This window comes from Lepisosteus platostomus, chromosome 8, assembly GCF_059453375.1.
Source record: "Lepisosteus platostomus isolate fLepPlt1 chromosome 8, fLepPlt1.hap1, whole genome shotgun sequence".
Lineage (NCBI taxonomy): Eukaryota > Metazoa > Chordata > Actinopteri > Semionotiformes > Lepisosteidae > Lepisosteus > Lepisosteus platostomus.
This window is the reverse complement of record NC_142618.1, coordinates 9564018-9584513: the sequence shown is the minus strand read 5'-3', so window position 1 is coordinate 9584513 and position 20496 is coordinate 9564018. Positions and strand designations below refer to the sequence as shown.

Genomic DNA, 20496 nt, shown 5'->3' with positions numbered 1-20496 from the left:
TTTTCATATATGCATTTTTTGCAAGATTGTATTGAGCTTGAGCCCAAAGCACAAAGTCTAAATTCAGTAGTGTAGCCCCTTCCTCTCCACATCATTTCCTGGTTTCCCTAGTCAGTGGACCTTGTCAGTAGACACAACATTATTATTTTTTTTATTTGTATGACTGACATGACTGTACACTTACTTGGGATCTCTTCAGATCTTGCCAGATTTCCAGATCCAAAACAGATTCCGTCTTTACAAATATCTTCAAAGTTTATCAACATTTAAAATGTTTCACATTAACTCCTCTTCTTTTCAGCTGCTTTAAAATGTAGCATAAACTTTTGTTTACTAACATAGCAAAGATTAATAAGAAGAAAAACTGCACTCTGTGGACTAAAACTAGAATATAGTGATGAGGAAAACTGGATTTTCTTATTGTAACAGTTCACCTTGGTAGCATAACTGCAAATACTGTACATATGTTCTGTATTTCCAAAGGTTTATGGGCTTAAAATGATAGAAATTTGTGACATGTAGTATCAGTAGCAGGTGTGACATTTGTCTCAGTATTCTGCGAGTCAATTTTTTAACAAAAAATGGTTGCAAAGGTAAAGGTACAGTAGATAGTGCTACTGTATGTAACACCAAAGTATCATCAAATTAAAAAAAATGTTTTATGAAGGTTTGAAGAAAGAAAGAGTTTTTGATGGCATATTGCTTTTTATTAACAATGCCCTTGAAACTTTATCTGAATAGCTGTTAAAATTTTAACTGTTTGAAATTTGAAGACAAAAAATCCAACAAATTGAAAATTAGAATTCTTCTAACCTACGCCATGCCGAATCAGTATTTTTTTTTCAAACATCTACGTCTCTAATCTGATGTCTGGCTTGAGATTAAAAGGAAAAAAGAAGAAGCTACCTGCATCTGTACAAAAGTCCTCCCAGCTCTTTGCCTCTGTATTCAGCTGAAGCGATGGAGCTCTCTGCTCACTCTTGATTTATTAGGTCATCTCCCCTGGCTTTACTGTTTGCCTCTCACTACAGAGGAAGCTCCAGGGAGATCAGACTTTCAGTCATTGTGCCCTAAGACATGAGATGTGCTTCCAAACACCATCAAAGATGCTGAATCATTAACTGTCCTCACAGTGTGCCAGTCTGGGACTCATCTTTGCAGTGCTTCATCACGCCCTATTCCGACGGATCCACGCAGAGCTGCTGTTTGACCTGAGATGTCCTTGGCCTGAAGAGTACATTGGAAAAAAAAATGGAACAGAAAACCATTCGAAAACAACCTTTACAATGAGCCCGGAAGTGGAAGAAAAAAAACCCATTGTGATCAAGGAAGAATGGAGATGTCGCTTTAGAAAGGGTCATGCTTTTCTCTAATTGGGATTTTCATTTTGAATTTTTGGTGTTATTTGTTTGCTTTGTAGATGTCCTTATCCAGTGTGACACTGTATACAAAATATTTTACATTACACTTGATGGAGTCCTGATTGTACTGTAGACTTTAATCACTGTATTTTTTTTGCACAACTTTTATTTTCTTAAGTCAGATTTGAATTTGAACCCATGTTAAAAATAAATAATAGGATGGAACAAGCTTCCTTCCAAAGATACTCCTAGGTACAGGGGTCCTGTGTGGCTCAGGCTATGGTCAGTATCTTTCAGAATGAATCTAAAGGAAAGGCTAGTTATTGTCACATTTATGTCACTCTATTAATACTTTATTAATATATTCAATTCATAAAACATTTATAAATGGCATTTGAGATTCCTAATCTAAAATGTGATTAAAAACAGCACCACATTCTTCCCCCCTCTGCATTACTCTGATCCAAACTGGAAATGTACAGTAGCAACTCAAAATATGCTTACCATGTGTGTATGCTTATAGGATGTTTGTATTAACACATACTTTATGTATGTATAATTCAAACATGTTAGTATGTTTTTCTTGATTTTGCCAGGCATCTTATCCTTTTTGACCCAATTTGCAAGTAATGAATTTGTAAATACTGCTTTAGGCATACAATAACATTTTTGGAGTCGGAAACTACCCATTCACTTTCATTTTTGCAGTGACAAATATGCCTTTTTCTGGAAACACCAAGTCAGTGTTTTTAGCCAGCCGTGCCCTCGCATTACACACGCCTACTGCTGCAGTAGGAAATGGCCTTATTCCACTGATGTCACAGAGAATAATGTAGAAAATCTCCTCCGAGCTCTAGCAATTTGATGCAAATGTTAACAGATTAAGATTAGAGTGGAATGCTTCCGTGCTGTGAACCCTTTGTTATTAATAGAGAGTTTTAATCATGGTTTGTCCCAGGGCACAAGCTACAGCAGCAGCAGCAGCAACAGCAGCAGCCCAGACAGGGAGATATGGAAATGAAGGCTTTGCGTGCTGGGAGCAGTCTGAAACAGATGAAGACCAGGAAGCTGCGACACCCTGACATCTCTTAGAGGCTCAGAAACAAGACGGCACTTCTCTCCCCCCCCCCAATGATTAATTGATTTCTGCCTGACGTTTTTTCCATTATTTAAACATTGCAATCTCGGTCCGCTATTTGCCGAGCCCATTAATTCGGCAGCGGCGTTCTTAGTGTTTCTGCAGAATGCGGGAAGGGGATAAATTATTAAGTTGACTGTGAGGTGGTGGGACAGTTTCACATCGACTGTAGCGCGTGTCATCCCATTCGGCGACAGAGGCAAACAGGCAAGGGCCGGCTTGACAAAAATCGAGAGTGACTTGAACATCCCAGGCCAGAACCGGTTTTACCCTGTTTTGCGAGAGGCAGCAGCTGACAATTTCCAGAATCATCTGCAGCCTCCTCCCAACCCCCCAGGCTCTGCCATCAATAATAGGGACTGGATGAGAGGGCTTTAATTTGCTGATTCAGGGATTCCTTGTTGTCCATTGCTGATTGGGCGAAGAGGTGAATGGGGCTAGCAGGGTCCATTAGAGATACATTAGATGATTGCTTTTGACTGCATTTATCATAGTAACCATTAGGAAAACGTGAAGAGTGTTGTCATATTGAAATTCATTAAATCAAATGACTATGGAATCATTATGATTATAGACTATTTCATCATCGTCATCATAACAATATAAGCAGCATCAGTGTTTCAAAGTTGTTCATCGGAGTTGAAGCCTAAAGGTAACATTTAGTTGTAGAAACACTTCTGCTTCTACTCAATTTAGAGACGATCTAAAAAGAAAAGGAATGAACATCAATGATTAAGGACAAATGTCATAACCTGGTCATTTAGCTTCCCTTGATGTGGAAGATCATTTGAATATACTGTAAGATTTGCTTGTTCATGTTGCAGTTTCATGTTTTGTTATTAGATGTTTTGTTATTTCAATTGTTTATTATGAGAAAAATACAGTTTAGATTTATGGCCCAGACCCTAAAAAATATGCTCCAACATTCTTACAGAACCACAAAACATTTTAAACACACTGTAACAAATCACAGCTGAAAAGCCGTAAAAGCTCTGTCATGTTTAGAAGTTTATTAATGTGTTTTAAAACGGAACATTGTGTTCCGAATCTTAACACATCATAGGATTTCACAATGTTCACCAAAATGACCTGTCCACCCTTTTCAGAACTCCAGTTACATAACAGCAGTCCAAATGATAAAAACACACAATATGATTTAAAAATGTTCTAGAAGTTTTAAAAAAATGTATTTAAGAAGTGTCCCACTGCTTTTACAATGCATGAAAACTCCAAACTTAGTGTCCTTTTTGTCACGTATGGCACCATTTACCTGATACATGGCACTGGAAATTAAAAAAAAGAAACTCGGGTGTACAGGATTTTTTGGGAGCCTTCTGCATGTGAATATATTTGAAAAATAGAAAATACAGTATCTCAAGGATAGCTAAAGGCTTCTATTACATTTTTCTATAATGTTTTCCTTTGCTTTGATCTCTTCTATGTACCACTATTTCTTTGGTGACCATGATACTTGAAAATGGTGTGATGTTGTGAAATGGTTTAATGTTAGACAGGACACGTTCATTTAAATCCCCCTGGTGGTTGTTTTCCGTCACTCTTGTGTCTATGTAAGGTTGTACGTGAAGGGCGCAAGACGCCTCCCTGTTTGTAGACACTGTTGTGGCCTTTCATGTGTCGCTGAGTACTCAGCTGTTGAGGACTTCCTTGGGCCCGCTCCTTGTGGTGCAGGATCTTAATCTTACCAGAACTGACTCACGGCAGTCAGCCTCGCAAGTTGATCAACCAGTAAAGATCCAAGCCTGGATCGTGTCAGGAAATGCTGTGGCTGAGATTCCCTGAGTGGTGGCATACAATTGACTGAGCGTTATCTGGGGTTGGGAGGGACTAGCCAACGATGGCTCTCGGTTCTCTGTGACCCCTGGAGCTTCCTGGGTGCCTGTGTTGTTGGTGAGGGAGGCGCCTCCTCTTCAATCGATGCTGATCCGGTGGTACTGGCCTGAGGTGCCCGTGACCTGTTAAAAGACGAAGGGCTTGAAGCTGGGTGGGTCAGAGACGGCAGCCTGCTTTTCCCCATTCTCCCCTTTCCTGTGAGCAAAGACATGAAACTGGCTGTTCTAAATTGGAAGGCTATAACGCAACTTATTGGCAACTGTACTTTATTGCAATGGTTATTTTTAAACATTAATAATTGTAAGAGGCCATGTGCTATACGGAAGCACGTTTTTCAAAGCAGGAAATTGCAGAGGGATACAGTAGTTATTATGAGTCACGATTTTTTGTGGAAAGGGAGTTTGATTTTAGGATTATTTTAATGAAGTTAATTGGCTCAATAATTTGTGGGCTGGTATTAGCTGATGTCTCAAGTAACAACAAGCACGCATTACAATGCTGTTGTGTTCAAACTCAAACCCAAAGCCCAAAGCCTCAATTCAACAGTGTAACCAATTCCTCTACACGTCATTCAACCAGCAACTGCATTAATAACGGAAAGCTCAGCCACATATTAGGACTAAGGGTCTTGTCAACAGAAAGAGCAGTTATGGAAGTAATTGCAAATCCATGGAATCCAAAAAAGAAAAAAGATGAGTGGAAGCAAATAAAAGAAATAAATAACAATAAGGACCTTTTAACAATTAGGTCATTTAAATTGCCTGATGCAAATGAGAAAATATTACTGACTTTATGCAGTTATTCAGTCAGTTATATTTTGTATCCATTGTGTATCTTTTTGTATTTATCTGTTCTTATAGAAATTTGTATCTTATAGTGCTGAAACTTTTGGTTGTCTAGAGTTTAAATTCCCCAGAGAATCTTTTATCTCACCTGCGCTGCCTAAAGACATTTAGACATTTATGCAATCTAGCATAAATCGCTTAACAGAAAATTAAAAATCTGTAGATAATCCCTTTTATACAGAGTATGTTAATAAAATCATCACTGAGGTTGACCCCAAAATGAACTTTTATGCTTTTATGGTAAATTTCAAATGTAAATTTAGAAATATTTTGTTATCTTGTTATTTTGTAGAAATTAATCATTGCCAGACCCTTTAACATAACCACCAAATATGACAAGAGTCAACTAGCACTTATGTACAGTGGGTGTTAATACAGTATACAGTATATTGATATAATTCAGTATCATACAAATGGACATTTGAAAAGGAAAATCTCCTAAGATTGCAAAATGTTCGTTACAGTATTTTCCCCACATGAACATTAAAATAGCTTTATGGCTATGTCTTTTAAAGAAAAATCATTAGATTATTCGATCTATCACAGCTACCTGAGAAGAAAGTGTTTTTCTGTCTGTTTCTGCTGATCTTGTTTCTAGCCCTCTTTTGAATGATGTCTTATTGGTATCCTTAAAGATTAAAATCACAAAGTGCGTTACCTTGGAGCAGTTTTTTTCCTTACCTTTTAGGACCCATCTCCAGTGTGCTCTTTTAGAGAAGCCATTATACCAAAGCCTCTTCTGTGAACATTTAAGAAATCAGGGTAGCGAGGTTGCAGAAAAACAGTTGTGTTAAGGCTGATGTCTAATGTAAATTCCATTAAAAGCCAACACAGTTGAAACCAAGTATACAGTACCTATATCCCCTTTGATTATTCACCCTAAGACAAATGTGCAGTTTCCCATTGTGTATTTGAGAAACAGTACTGTAGCATTTGATGTTGCTGTATACAGTGGCGATGCAGAGTAATGCAGGAGACCGTCATGTGACAGCAATGAGAACAAATAGTGTATTTGATTTGGAAAGCAGATGAATGTGAACAGAAGAAATACTTTCTTCGAGCTTTGATTCTACTGTATATTTTTAATATTAAATAAGCTACCCCTTACTGTTTAATGGGTTCATGATCAAAGATTGACAGAACGTTTTTGTTTATACAGTAGTATGTGTTTTTTCAAATACTGTTTATGTGTTATTTTCAAATATTTAATGTGTTAATCCCTGGAAATAACTGGAAATAGTTCAGCAGAATTGAGTTATCTTTATATATCATACAGTTGCTCAGTATTTAAACACTTCATTTGATTGGTATTTCATGACAGAAATGAAGACATGAAAACAATTTAAATTATTGCAATACATTTTAATTTGCTTAAATAACCGTTACTGGTTACTCACTTTTACTCTTTCCATCAGGTTGTATAAACAGCATTTTTACAGGATGTATAATTCTTCTTGGCTCCTTATTTCATTTGAGGGTGTGTGTGTGGGATGGAACTAGTGTCTTTTTAAATGATTAAATTATTAATTAAATTCAGACAAAACAGACAACTCTGTCATTTGTTTTGTTAAAATATACCTGTATGGATCAAAATCATAGCACATGAAATGGTGTGAAGATACAAAAAAAAAATCTTTTTTTTAAATGCTTATCAAGGATACTGTACAAAGTACTGATTATTGCTTTTTTGCGCATGGTACATTTCAGGCCATTTAAAAAGAATTTCAGAAATCACACATTGTTGTAACATTTTTACCTTCAAAGTTCACAAACCTTTTATTCCACTTCATCATGAAGCTAATGGCATCATCACCACAGTGTTGAAAAGTGTAATATTTATAACTACAGATTATCTGCAACCCTTTTCTTCAACTTCGTTTTGAACACGATGGCATAATGACCAGGTCGCAGAAAAAGTATCATACATTTGTTATCATGATAGGAATAAATACTATTTTATTTAAAAATGGAACAGGTACAGTTTTAATTTCATGCTGAAAGGAAAAGGAAAGAAACAATTTTTTGAAACCTTTGTAGTCCACGCATACTAACACAGGTACCTACTTACTTATTTTTTTAAATGTAGAATTTTACAGTGAAGATCTTTTGATTATTTTGGATAATGTATACACAATTCATTCATAGACTCTTATTAACATCTTTATGTCTGTCATCTCATTTCTCATTCTCTGCTTAACATTTGTAATGCTTCTAACAGTATGACCACTGATGTGAAAGCACCATTATGGACAAATGGACAACGCTGGTTAAATATATTTTAGGATCTGTTTGTTGAGACCTAGTAAATCACCAAGACATGGCTAATACAGACCTTATTGGTGAAACATATAGGGAGTGAATTAGTTATTTATTTGTGGCAAAAGGAAATAAGTACCTAAACAGATGTTACTCAGGCATTGTCCACTGCAACTGTAAGTCTTGTGTGTCATTCATAAATAAGTGAAGTGTTGCTTACAGGTGAGTCACAAAAGAAGTGTTGGTCTATTTTGATATTGCTCTGATAGCTGGAGCAAGCTTTTATAAAGAAATTATAACAATTAGTAATACAAAATAGATGTTCAGTTTAAAACTAAAATCTAAGGAGCTACTTTCTTTTTTACTTTTAGATAAGATATTGCACACAACTTAATGGACTGCACACAACCGGTTGAATTTGTAATCTTAATTGTAGCCAAGCTATTACATTCAAAGATCAATCATGTATTAATTGCTGTATTATCTATTCATTTTATTTTATTGAGGTTTTGACTAGTTTTCCTGGAGGATGGTTGTGTTCCACAATTTCTGTGCACATACTGGTACTGTCTTTATAGGGTTGCTTTGTCTGTCTAGAAATTGCACCTAGAAAAGGCACCATTTTATGCATGATAAACACAAATAACTGATTTGTTGCTGTTGATATTTGTCTTTTTTCATAACAGTTTAATGCCAAGAAGGTATGTTTGGTATGTTCAGAAAAATATTTGCACAGTGTGTGCATGTACAAATTGATCAAACTGTGATAATGTGGGAAAATCATACTACCATCTAGAACTGAGATTAGTATTGCCCAACTACATTTCAAACATGATTCATTTTTCATTAATTTTCTTCAAACAAAAAGAATCAGTTTTCTACATCTGTGAACATAAAGGTGTATGGCATATTCGGTGTTGCTTGATCACACTATGCTGTTTTCTTGAAGGAGACAGGCAGATTCTGTAGGCATGCAATCAGATAGGTAGACAAAGATAAAAAATAGAGAGCAAGATAATTAGCTCTCCATCCACTCACAACGGTAATTGTGACAAATTATTAAGACGAATAAGTAGAATTAATACTTGATTAATATTCATACCCATAAGTTCTGCTGTTAATCCTCAGCCTAACCTTGAAGGGTGGACATTTTAAGATAGATAGATGTGGATACTGTTTTTTAAATAATAATTAAGTATGAATAATAATAGTAATCATTAAAAAAATAGACTTTATTTTTATATAGTGCCTTTAAAAGTAGCACTTTACAGAACAACAACAAAACAAAATTCACATTGAGGACACACAGAACCAGTTAAGCGAACCCCCCCTGAAAAAGAGGGTTTTGAATTCTAATTTTTATCTAGGGGGTGTTAAAAAAGACACAAGCACTAATGACTGTCCATGCTAATGATTGTCCATGCTGAGAGCAGGCCATTTGCATGTCTTTCTGGAAGGAAGAGCGCAAACATAGTCTGTATTGCTGTCTTTTATTAAGCAAGCTTGCAGCTCTCTGTTATTCGATAATGAATTGCTGCACAGTGCAACGTATTATTTTCTGGGCTAAGAGGAGTGGTACTTCGATAGGCAATGCTGATAGAATTTGAACTTCTTTAATAGATTCTGAGTGTCTGCTGTAGGTAGGTAAGTGAAATCATCTGTTCTAAGCCACACAGTATCTGGGATTGTAACAATAGTGACAACACAATTAATAAAAACCAATAACAGTAAAATGAGAGGTGAAGAAAAAATCTTTGTCCGAGATTGCTGCTAAGAGTTAAATACATACAGTATTTAGAATATTTTTATACATGGATACATTTATATAATTAAGAAACAATGTCTCTTTCATATATTGAGTACATAGTATTATAAATTGAATTATCTCATACATTTTTCATTTTAATTCAATCTTGAAAGTACACAATACAATAATTAAAAGAAATGTGATAGAAATTGTTTCATGCTGAGAAACAGCTCTCTTCTCCTTTTTTTTTCCTGGTTGGCTTTAACTATTGCAGTCCTATTGTATGTGAGAGGGTAACCACAGCAACACAGTGGAAATAATTTATCACTATATCTGTGACAGTGCTTACATATAAGAGAGCTAGAAAGTTCAAACAGTTGAAGATTTCTGTTTTAAAATCTTTCAAAATCATGATATTGACTAAAGAAATATTATGCTCAGTATTTGCTGTTTAATACACTTTTTTTAAAACACAGGTTTAATTAAAAATAAATCACAGGTAAACATTTCTGTGCCCTCATACTTCTATTACTTGACTGTTAGTAAAAAAATATTTTAAAACTGTTCTGTTTACTTCATACATTATTGATTCATTTATTTTGGTAGATTTATGATGAGAGGAATGTCTTTAGAATACCATAAAAGATGAATTTACAAAAAAATAGGGTACTACACTCATTTAAGTTATGTAAATTTATATGTGCAAATAGGCAGAGTACTTGAAGTAATTCCAAATATCAGGATGCATCTTGTAAGGATGTATGTTTAACTCATGAGTTAATTATTTCAAATATGATAAACAGTATATTCAAGATTAGTTAGCATGGTTTTGAAAAAAAAATGTAGCTGTTTTTAGAATCAAAGCTACGAGTCATTTCCATTGTGCAAACAGAAATATCTATGTGCAGAAAATGGGAAAAAAAAATGTGCCCACTAATTAAATGGAAATTCTTCAGGGAAATTTTGTGTTAACAACCTTATGCCCATACTAATCACTTCATGTTATGCATGTAACTAATTATGAACTCAGAGCAGAAGCAGACAGGAGTCCACATGAGAAAGCATAGCTAGAAAAAAAGCAGAGTGATGTCTTTATATTATTCCAAAACGTATTTGAAGAACAGTAGATCTGATCAAAATAACATAAATTTCTAAGAGGACTTCATGACAGTGAATATTTTTGGCAGGCCTAGATATACAAAGGAAGGTACACTGCAGTCAGTACCCAAACCTATAAATAATGACCCAGGCATGCCACAAAACGTTCAGCATTCTTTTGATATAGTGCACAATGACTGTTTATTGTGACAATCAGAACCCATGACGAGATCACAGACCAGCGACATATCCAAATCCTCACTGTCCCTACAAAAGTGATGGCTGTTTATGAGATTCTTTTGACTTTTTTTGTATCATTCCGTACATCTAATAGGAATGTTGTATTGCTCAAGAAGACTTGTGCTGAAATTGAGGCTACGATGTTGTGTTTGTTTTCCTCGTTCAGTGCCTAATTTTCATTCTAATAGTGCCTTTGACCCTGACACACTACCGCCGACAATAATGGGGAATTCTGCAGTAAGTAATTAAGTCTGCAGGAACAGAGCTGCTTACTTTCTATTGCAGCAGATAATCAGAATGCAGTTGTTCAAGTGTAAAATGCACAATTTAATGATCCTATATAATACAGATTAGAGCTTTCGTTTTAAAAACTAGCAGAGCAGAAGAACAAAGGCTGTAGGCACAGTTTAGGATTCAAGCACTTTAAACATTCTTGACTTTTAGGGTGCTTTAATTTCTGCGCTAGTCCACACTTATCCCACTGCACCACAGTATCAGCATGCACTATGAACAAGTATGAAGAGGTATCAAGGGAAATAGTCCTTAAACTATTCTTTTTGGTTCACTTTCCTCCGCTCCGGCTCAGATTTTCATTTCAAAAGACAGAGTCAACCTACACTATATGATTATACCTAGATTAGTCCGTATACAGCGATGATGTGTTTGCAATATTCAGTTATCTGAATATCGAGCTGTAATCGCTGTAATTTATGCTTTAATGACATTTTGTAATGGATTTTTCATTGTTTGAAAAAAAAACATATGTTTCATTATATTTCTTGGAACTACAGCTGCACATTAGCACTTCAAATATTTAACTTATTTTAAGCTCAAAATTTGTATGTGTTCTAAACACATAATTAAAGACAGTACACATTTAACATGCTTAATGCCATTGCTACATGTTTACATCACTAAGTGTGCTATTACAGTATGTACCATGTACCTTTAGTATTTCATTGGGTACATTTTAGAGGTTTAAATCAATAGCTACCAGCTAGCTGCACCAAAGAAATAAATGCTTTTACAGTAGGTGTTATTTATAATGTCATATATCATCATTTCTGATATTAGTAATAATGATCAGTGTATATAAAATAGCATATAAATAAACCCCACAGCTTTGTGGAATAAACTAAAGCAAGCAAGAATAAAGACAGTCACCTCTTTAGAACTATTTAATTATGACTGTCATTGCAATTAACTGCATTTTTTCAAAATATTAAGTAGCCTCAGATATTGAGGTTGTAAGAGGAATTCATTTGGAGCTCTCTTCCCTTGTAAAGACACTCATTTTATTAATTATAGCTAAGCTATTTCAAGTATTTCTTGTAAATAAAGTCTCATTCAAGCCTATTTGGAAAGTAAAAGATGTACAGTATATGCAGTTTTATATATTTTAACTTCTTCAAGGCTCCCACCTCCCACTGTTTATTACCAGTAAAAATGTAGCTAATGTTACATAGTGTGCAAACTGAGCTATTTGGTCAGGTTCTGACTCCTTCCAGTTTGCTGTTGTACCAAGATGCTGATGTTGTTCTAGAGAGTGTGTGAAAGTGCCTTTTCAGACTCCATCCATTAGAATAAGGTAAAAATTGTTTGAGACGTGTACTGGCACAAAAGCATAGGTGAGAGCAGGATCAAACGCCAAAAACAAATCACAGCAATTCAGGTTATTGCTAAAAATGCCTATGATTGCTTTTATAAATGTCATTTTTTCTGGATGTGAATGATAGTCTCCCAAGTATGCCTTAAAAGCTTATGCACAAAAACCTGAATCAATGGAAGAGTCAAAGCCTGGTTATTTTGTAAAAAGAAAAGAAATTCTGTGTACACGAAAGGACAGATGAGTTGTGACTAATGGTAGAAAAGACACAGACAGGGCTCAGCCTAGAGGTATTCCAAGAAAAGTTTGCTCTGACATTTAGAGTGGTTAAGAGGCATTTTGAGAAGAGAAAATAGCTGAAACAAGCTGAACAAAACATCAAAAATCAAGTTCATTACACACGTTTACTTTTGTTCTAAAAAGTGATATCAGCATGAACTGAAGTGGCCCCAAATTGTACACATTTTTTTTATTTTTAATATGGGCCAAGTGGCCTTCTCTTATTTGCAACCTTTCTTATATTCTTATGTTTTGACCCGATTAATGTTAGTTGTACAGTATATATTCCAATGTGCAGGAATTAAATTTGTGCTTAATGTAAGTAAGCTGACACCCTGATTTGTACCCTTCAAAACACAGCACTGTAAAATTTGAGTGGGGTCAGTATATACTCAGCAGTAAGGCCCTGGTATACTGTATGGACCAGGCCTGCAGCCAAGGTTTGCATGATCGCAGCCCATTCAAGCCACAATCCCTTGGCAGATTCAGATGGGTTAGTAAATTTGATATACAGTATACTGTAGCGCAAAATGTTTTTGAGGTGGCGTGGTTAGTGTTGCTGCCTCGCAGTGCTGGGGCTGTGGTGCTCTCTGTGTAGAGTTTATATGTTTTCCTTGTGTTCACATGGGCTTCCTCTAGGTCCTCCAGTTTTCTTCTACAGTCCAAAGCCATACAGTTAGGTTAATTGGTTAATTCGGTACAAACTGTTCAAGTAGGTACTGTAGCTGCGTCAGCTTGCAGAGGCTGCAAAGGAACACCTAGAGAAGGCTCCACAGCTGAAACATTGTGTCTCTTTTCTTTTCAGCATGGAACAAACCTTTAACTGTTCTTCTGTAAACACCGGTGTGAGCGTGTGTGTTGTGTCTGTGTGTGGCCTGGGGTAGACTGGTGTCCTGCTCAGGGTGTATCCTGCCTTGTGCCAGTTGCTGGCCTGCGACCCTGTACTGGAGAGAGTGGTTTAGAAAATGGACGGTGATTGTTGTTTAGGGAAAATGAAATCTTAATTTGTAAATTATAACTACATGGATGTAGTTGATTGTTTTTAAAAATCATGTGATGTTAAATGTTCTGTTTATACAGTATATACTGTATAAAGTAGTTAGAGATTTTATTAAATAAAAAATAAAAATTATTTAATATTATAAGTCTGTGGTTTCCCTCTTGCAGATAGCTAATAAAAATTCCTCTATTTTTGCAGATGAGTGAAGTGCTTCAATTAAAGGCCTTTGCATACTGGTTGAATGTAACGTCCTGAGGTTTTTACAATATTTGGTTACTTTTAAGTAAGCACCCATTATACATTATTAAAAATCTTTGCCAGCATAAATAAATATAAATAAATAACATGTTCTTTCTTGTTCTTGTTCATGTTTTCTTTTAAAATGGAGGTTTCATAACCTATGACCTATTGAAATTCTTGTTTTAAATTGAAATAGATAAAACAAAGAAAATGAAAATAGATTTCTATTGCTTCTAATCCAAGTCATATTTATCCTCCTAATAGGTCACAAATCTGATTGTTAGTAGACAATATGACCAATCTTTTCTAATGAAAATAAAACAATTATTAAAAAAGCAATGTATAAAATGATAGAAATAATGTAATGTATAAAACAATCTGACAAATTTTGTTCCAATCATCTACTATAAAAATTGTGGATTATAGTTTATAGAAATAAAACTGAAAATGAACATTTTTTAGAAACAATGTATGCTTTAAAAGGAAATAATCAAATAACAAATATGATATAATAAAAATAACATTTAAACCAAATGTTGAGCTCTAATCACACATGAGAATAATTAAAACTGAAGCAGAAACTATGGCTTTTACAGATAAGCACCTGTATCAAGTTACAATAATAAAAAGGACAATTTTATTTCCATTAATATAATTTTTTATAATTACCTGCTCAATGTACGTAAGATATCTTAGGTACCAAATTTCCCATTTATTTGGGGTAGCTTTGTTTTTTAAATCGGTTTAATTTAATCGGTTGATAAAATCAAATGAGCTGTCCTTTCAAATATCCTACTCAGGATCACTTCCGAAGTCCTGCATTCACACCAAAGAAAACCATTTCTGGATAGAGGAAAACAGAAGTACTGTATAAATTAGCATTAAAACATATCAGAATGACATGTAAGAAATTGTACTGCATTGGCATGTGTCCAAATGTATAGCTCACTTGGAAGATCCAGGATGGGAGATCTGCGTAGCTGCAATTTAGCACTGTAGGTTTTTCACATTTTCATTAATTACTCTTTTACCAAACTTGGTGGGTGCATTTGTCATTCTATTAGGGATATCATCTTTACGGATAACACTAATTAGATGCAAATGAGGCTGCACAGAAATACACAACAGCCTGCAGTGTATTGTGCACAGTAATTACCGAGGATGGGGGTAAGAGTTAGCCATCATCGATGGACTATTTCTCAGTATCCAGAGCTTCAGCGACTTCATCTCAAAAGTGGAGAACTGGTATTGTCCGGAAAACCTCTCTTTGTTCAGATGTGCCAATGAACTGGACTTTAAAATGAATGGAATCATCTATATTTAAAAAGGATTGTTGCAAATCTGTGAATCACAAAATATCATGTGTAGAAAATGACATTTGAAACTCTGAGGGAGGAACACACCAAGATAATTCCTGAATACGCATTATTATTGATTTTTACTTTCTGATGCCAGACTGTTTTATGGTGGTTTGTTTTAGGGCAAATTAATTCCAGAAGCTTATATTTTGCTTCGAATACTGTAGATTGTTGTGATTGAATGCCCAGACCAGCACCCATACGACACTGAGACTTTGGGTCTGATGGTGTTGTGTGGACTGTGTTCTGTACAAGATGACACAAGGAGTGAGGGTTAGGGTAGGAATCGAAAGATACTATTAATGGAGGCAGAAGACACCTTCCATGCCATCTTTTACCACTGCCCCTTACCACTATAAATACAGCATCTTTGAAAAGTAGGTACCCCTGTTGCAGGCTTTTGCTGGAGAAGTCTCTTCAGGGTGACCTGTTACTATTGCAAGCCTGTTGGTGGTCAGTATTCTGTCTAAATAAACACCATCTAGAGGTGTGTATACTAAAGTGCTGCCAATCCCTTTAGTGCCATAAACCCCCGAGAACTCTCTGAAACAGATTTCTTCTTAACACATTTTTCCTTTGGCAGATGCAAAATGTTACCAATATTTGTATTGCAATACAGAAGTTTTTGTATACAACTGTTAATTAGAACATCACATATCTGGCTTTATGTTTACTAGTAAAAGCTCACCTTGTTCTTGTGCATTACCAAACATCCATCAGTAACCCGGGAGACATAGTCACAAAATACTCAAGTGAAGTATGGAGAAAGAAGCAAAGTCATTGCCCACACCTCATCTGTCTACACTTTCAGATCTCAATTGACTTTCCCTATTAACCACAGATGTATGAGTATTCAGTGGGATGGGAAACCTTAGGGAGCAGTCTCCTTTAAGTGACTTATTATGAGAAATAAATAACACTAGAGGTGGCAGCATGGTGGTGCAGTGGTTAGCATTGCCCTGCATAGGATGCCCTGGGTTCAGTCGCAGAGCTGAGGTGACATCTGTGAGGAATTTATTTCCTCCTTATGTTTGCCTGTGTTTCCTACCACAGTCCAAAGATACTACGCTTGATCTTAGCCAAAAGGCCGAAGATAGTGGTATGTAGATTAACTGGCTTCAGTGAAAATTGGCCCTGTGTGTGTGTGTGTGTGTGTGTGTGTGTGTGTGTGTGTGTGTGTGTGTATGTGTGTGTGTGTGTCTGTGTGTGTGTGTGTCTGTGTGTCTGTGTGTGTGTGTGTCTGTGTGTGTGTGTCTGTGTGTGTGTGTGTGTGTGTGTGTGTGTGTGTGTGTGTGTGTGTGTGTGTGTGTGTGCCTGTGTCTGTGTCTGTGTCTGCCTTGCGATGGACTGCTGTCCTGTCCAGGTTGTATCCTGCCTTGCACCCGTTACTTGCTGGGATAGGCACAGATCCCTTGTGACCCTGATTTGGACAAAAAATAGATGGATGTAAATAACACTAGAATAACTAAATGTTTGCACTTATTAAATGTTTTTCTTTCAGTTCATAACATTTTAGGTTTGTAATGTGAATAATGTATCAATGTGGGCGGTCTCAGAAGGCATCTACTGCTCACCTCTCAGATTATGATAAGACACACACAAAATCGGTGCCAAATTTCTACCCTGGAAACACTATCTTTATTTGGAAAGACATCTACAATGCATGTCAAACTGAGAAGAGTTGAAGAATAGTAACATTTTAATTTTGCATTTTGATTATATTCTTTTGTACTGTACTTCAGACATGTACTGTACTTCATTACATATTTCCCTGTGGAAAAATAAACTCTGGGGGTGTGTGACAGTGCAGGGCTCTCACTACTGCACAGTAAAGCCCAATGAAGTCTGTCTGTCTGAAGGTGGCTTTTACATTAATTTACTGCATGAAATTTTCATGGATTTTTAAGGGGCACTGAAAAATGATATTGTTCAAAGAAACAGCCCTGGGGGAGCCAAAATATTAAAGAATAAAACTTATATATAATGAAAATATATTAACAAAAATAGATCATTCACGTAAAAGTCAACTGACTTAACACACAGAACTTTCACATTTGTAGAACATTTCTTTCAGAAGAATAATTGTTTTTCTACTTGCTCTGAAATAAAAAAAAACACTTTTTAACTTTGAACTCTATGTAAAGTTATTTTCAATTATTTTAAAAAGATATCAGGTCTACACTGTAACTGCTGAAACTGAAAGTTAGAAAACACATTATTGTAATAGTGTTGTAATAGTTGTAATAGTGTTCCTCTCTGACATACAATATGCTGCTGAAAATCAAGACAGTCGCATTTCTTAGCAGGTTTTTGTGTTGCTGCATTGAAGAGTTTTATAATGCATTGGGCTAACACTACAAAAGTGCTGGCTAGTACTTCTTTTATATTCTCGGACTGTAGGTTAACAAGTTTGTGGTTTGTGGGTGTTAAAGACAATGTCTCTAATGCTTACTAATTAGTGAATGGACTAATGGGGACCAGGAGAGTCAATTGCCTCTTTGTCCTGAGTGTGGAAAGCAGTATGTTTGCTTTACTTTTAGGCACTTGTCCCAGTAATCAGTTGTAGCCTAACAAAGCTGTTCTTGTGTTTTCCTAGTGGCCATGCTAAACTCTACTGTCTGCTCTGTGTTGTCTTTCAATAGCCAGCCAGAGCTCGAAGGCATGCCTATTTGAAAGCACTAAATCAGAGCAAAGGGACTACATTGCACTTCTGCCAATGCAGTCACAAACAAGAATATTTGTGGAGGTCTTTGATACACACGAGAGCCTGCCAAGACAATAATGTCAGAGATCGGTGAGGGTTTACATCTTCCAATAAAGACTTGTGGGTTTTCACTTACATTAGGGTTTTGAAACCCTGAATTGTGAATTGGTAGTAACACAATATTTTAAGTCTTTAATCCTTCTTAAACAAATGCTGATTCACATGACCAGCCCTTCAAGTGATCTGTTTGAGACACCGTTTAATAAAATGGTACTGTATGAAGGCATTCGGGCAGTAAGGTGTTAGCCCCTTTAACAACAGATATAGTACTTGTAATGGATTAGTTATTTTTAAGGATGGATACAATAAAACTTTAATTTCTGAGGATTCCATAAATTCTATTACATGAAATGCAAATGATCAAAAACATAAGCCTGTAACCCACAAATTCACATCTCCATGTCTGTCAGAACTTCATGATTAAATGGTAGCAATATATACAGTATTTCTGAAACATTAATATGAACTTTCTCTTTAATTTACTGTTTCTCTTATTAAAGATTCTTAAAGTGGATCAAATTAAGTGTGAAGGAACAAGCACTTAAAAAAAATGAATGTTTGTTGTGCGCAGGTGTGTTATGAAGGCTGGAATATTATTCCTGTGAATTGACCTCTTTATTGCAACATTGCATCTCTTTATTGCAAATTACCCCTAATTAGCAACAGTAAGTTTTTTTTATTTAACTGAATCATCTTTTTATAAAAGATGGAAGATGGATTCAAAAGGAGGCACTTCCCCATGGAAATCCAGTATGCCTTTGAATAGTTTAAAGTCAATCTAAATGTGGGGAGTATTCATAAACTGTATTTTATTTTTTTAAATAACTTTCAAATGTGTGTCATTTCATTCATTGCCTTTTACTGACTCCTGCAATATTTGAAAATTGTTCAGATGTTTCAAAGAGGACTGTAGTACCTACCATCTATAATGTTGACATGTGGTAACTGTCACAATTCACACAATAAATAACATACAGAACAGTACGTACTAACAATGCTACTGTATGTGCAAAGCCATTTGTGTGTAGCTGTATGCAATGGCTTCTTAAAATAATCATTTTAATAATGAATAATTGTTATCCAGCCACAAACTGAGTTTTAAGCATCTAATTGGTGTTTATTAGGTTAAATTCTTTGCATATTTTTAATAAACATTTTATGATTGGATTTGGAGTATCAGTGTTAATTTTCAAATATGTATTAATACTAGACATGGTTGGTAAAAGTCTTGGACTAACAAAACACTTTATAATCTGAACTTTTCTGTCATGTTTGAAAGTAGAACAAACATACTTTTCAAAACAAATCAATTTAAAGAATGAGACACAATCTATAAACATTTTTTTCTGAAGTAGCTTTCAGGAATAGTTTTATTTCATAAAGGAAAATTATAACGTCTATTGATATCCAAATTTACCATTAATTTCTCGAGGAGTCGAATCTTTAAGGGCTATTATGTAAAAAGATGATCTTGAATTCCAAAAACAAATTCAATCTCCTGCTCATTGAAAATGTCTTATACTGTATGTGTGTGTTCTGAACAGTACTTCCATGCATGCCTGCATGTGTGTTTGTCATTCTTTATTACTGGACAGACTTCAAGTCTGCTCTGCAACTACCTCACCTGATAGTCAATTGTTAGGATAAATGCACAAAAGTACTGTGAATTGCCTAATTGCCACACCAATTCCGTGCAACTACTATGGCCAGAGTTCGTCTCAATTTGCCAGAATGATCTTTGCAAATTAAGGTCAGATTTCTTTTGCAAAGTGGGAGGCTCATTATTGACAGAAATGTATGAGGTTGTGCATAGGCTCTAAGCGTGTTTAAATCAATCTCTTCTAAAAGTGATCTGCATAAAGCCTGGGTGTTTCCAGGAGGGTTTCCCAGGTTTTGGTCTTTGATCTTGAAAAATATGCTGAAGTCATGCCTTCTTTCAGCTGCTGTAGTTCAGACAAAGCAAAAGACAATTCACTTCCATAATGCTGGTAAAGGTGGAAAGTCAGGCCAGACCATCATAACCTCAGTTCATGGTCTGTAATGTGACAAAGCAAATTTGCATTAAGGCTTTTATTAGTAGATTGCAAGATAATAGAGATCCTGTTTATTCTGGGCTGGGGTCAGAATAGGTGATATAGTTCTGTATTGGAAAGACTGGAACAAGATGTACCCACTACTAGAAATGTTCCCTGCACAAAATCCCAGAATCACTATCTCTCCCTTAGAACATTTTCTGCCCTGTCAGAGTCTGCTGGTCTGCAATTGGATCCTCCTTCCAAGCCTTTTACCACAGTTCCCCCTTAATCTGTGACCTTCTCTGCTATATTAATTTAAATTAGACCTCCAAAACTATGGCCTTTTAGAAGAAATCTATTGAGATCAATTGTAAACTGATTTCAACTCTACTGTTTATTTTTTCTAAACATTGTCTTTTATTTGTTATTCCTGTTTATAAACACATACAGTACAGTAAAAAAGGGTGTAAAGGTACCTGAAAGTCTGTTGTGCCCACGATTATAGATATTTCAAATACAATAACAAAAAAAGACAAAAATTTAGAATATTGCATATAAGCTAGTTACAAAGTTAGGTTATGAACTCTGTTCATCTTTGTCCATATGCACAAGTGTAGAGGAGGATGGCGAGTTTATGGTACTTTTTAAGGTAAGCTGTTCTGCTAAACAGAAGCTTTCAGACTTTCATGTACAGTACG

At 35.5% G+C, this 20496-nt stretch overlaps 1 long non-coding RNA gene across 1 annotated transcript; it reads right to left on the bottom strand.

Moving 5' to 3' along the window:
- Positions 1 to 3489: 3489 nt before the first annotated feature.
- LOC148655629 (uncharacterized) lies at positions 3490 to 6146 on the bottom strand. Its single transcript, XR_015940760.1, has 2 exons — positions 5877 to 6146; positions 3490 to 4472 (listed from the first exon to the last, which is right to left on the bottom strand). It is a non-coding gene; the product is annotated as an uncharacterized LOC148655629 (long non-coding RNA).
- Positions 6147 to 20496: the final 14350 nt, after the last annotated feature.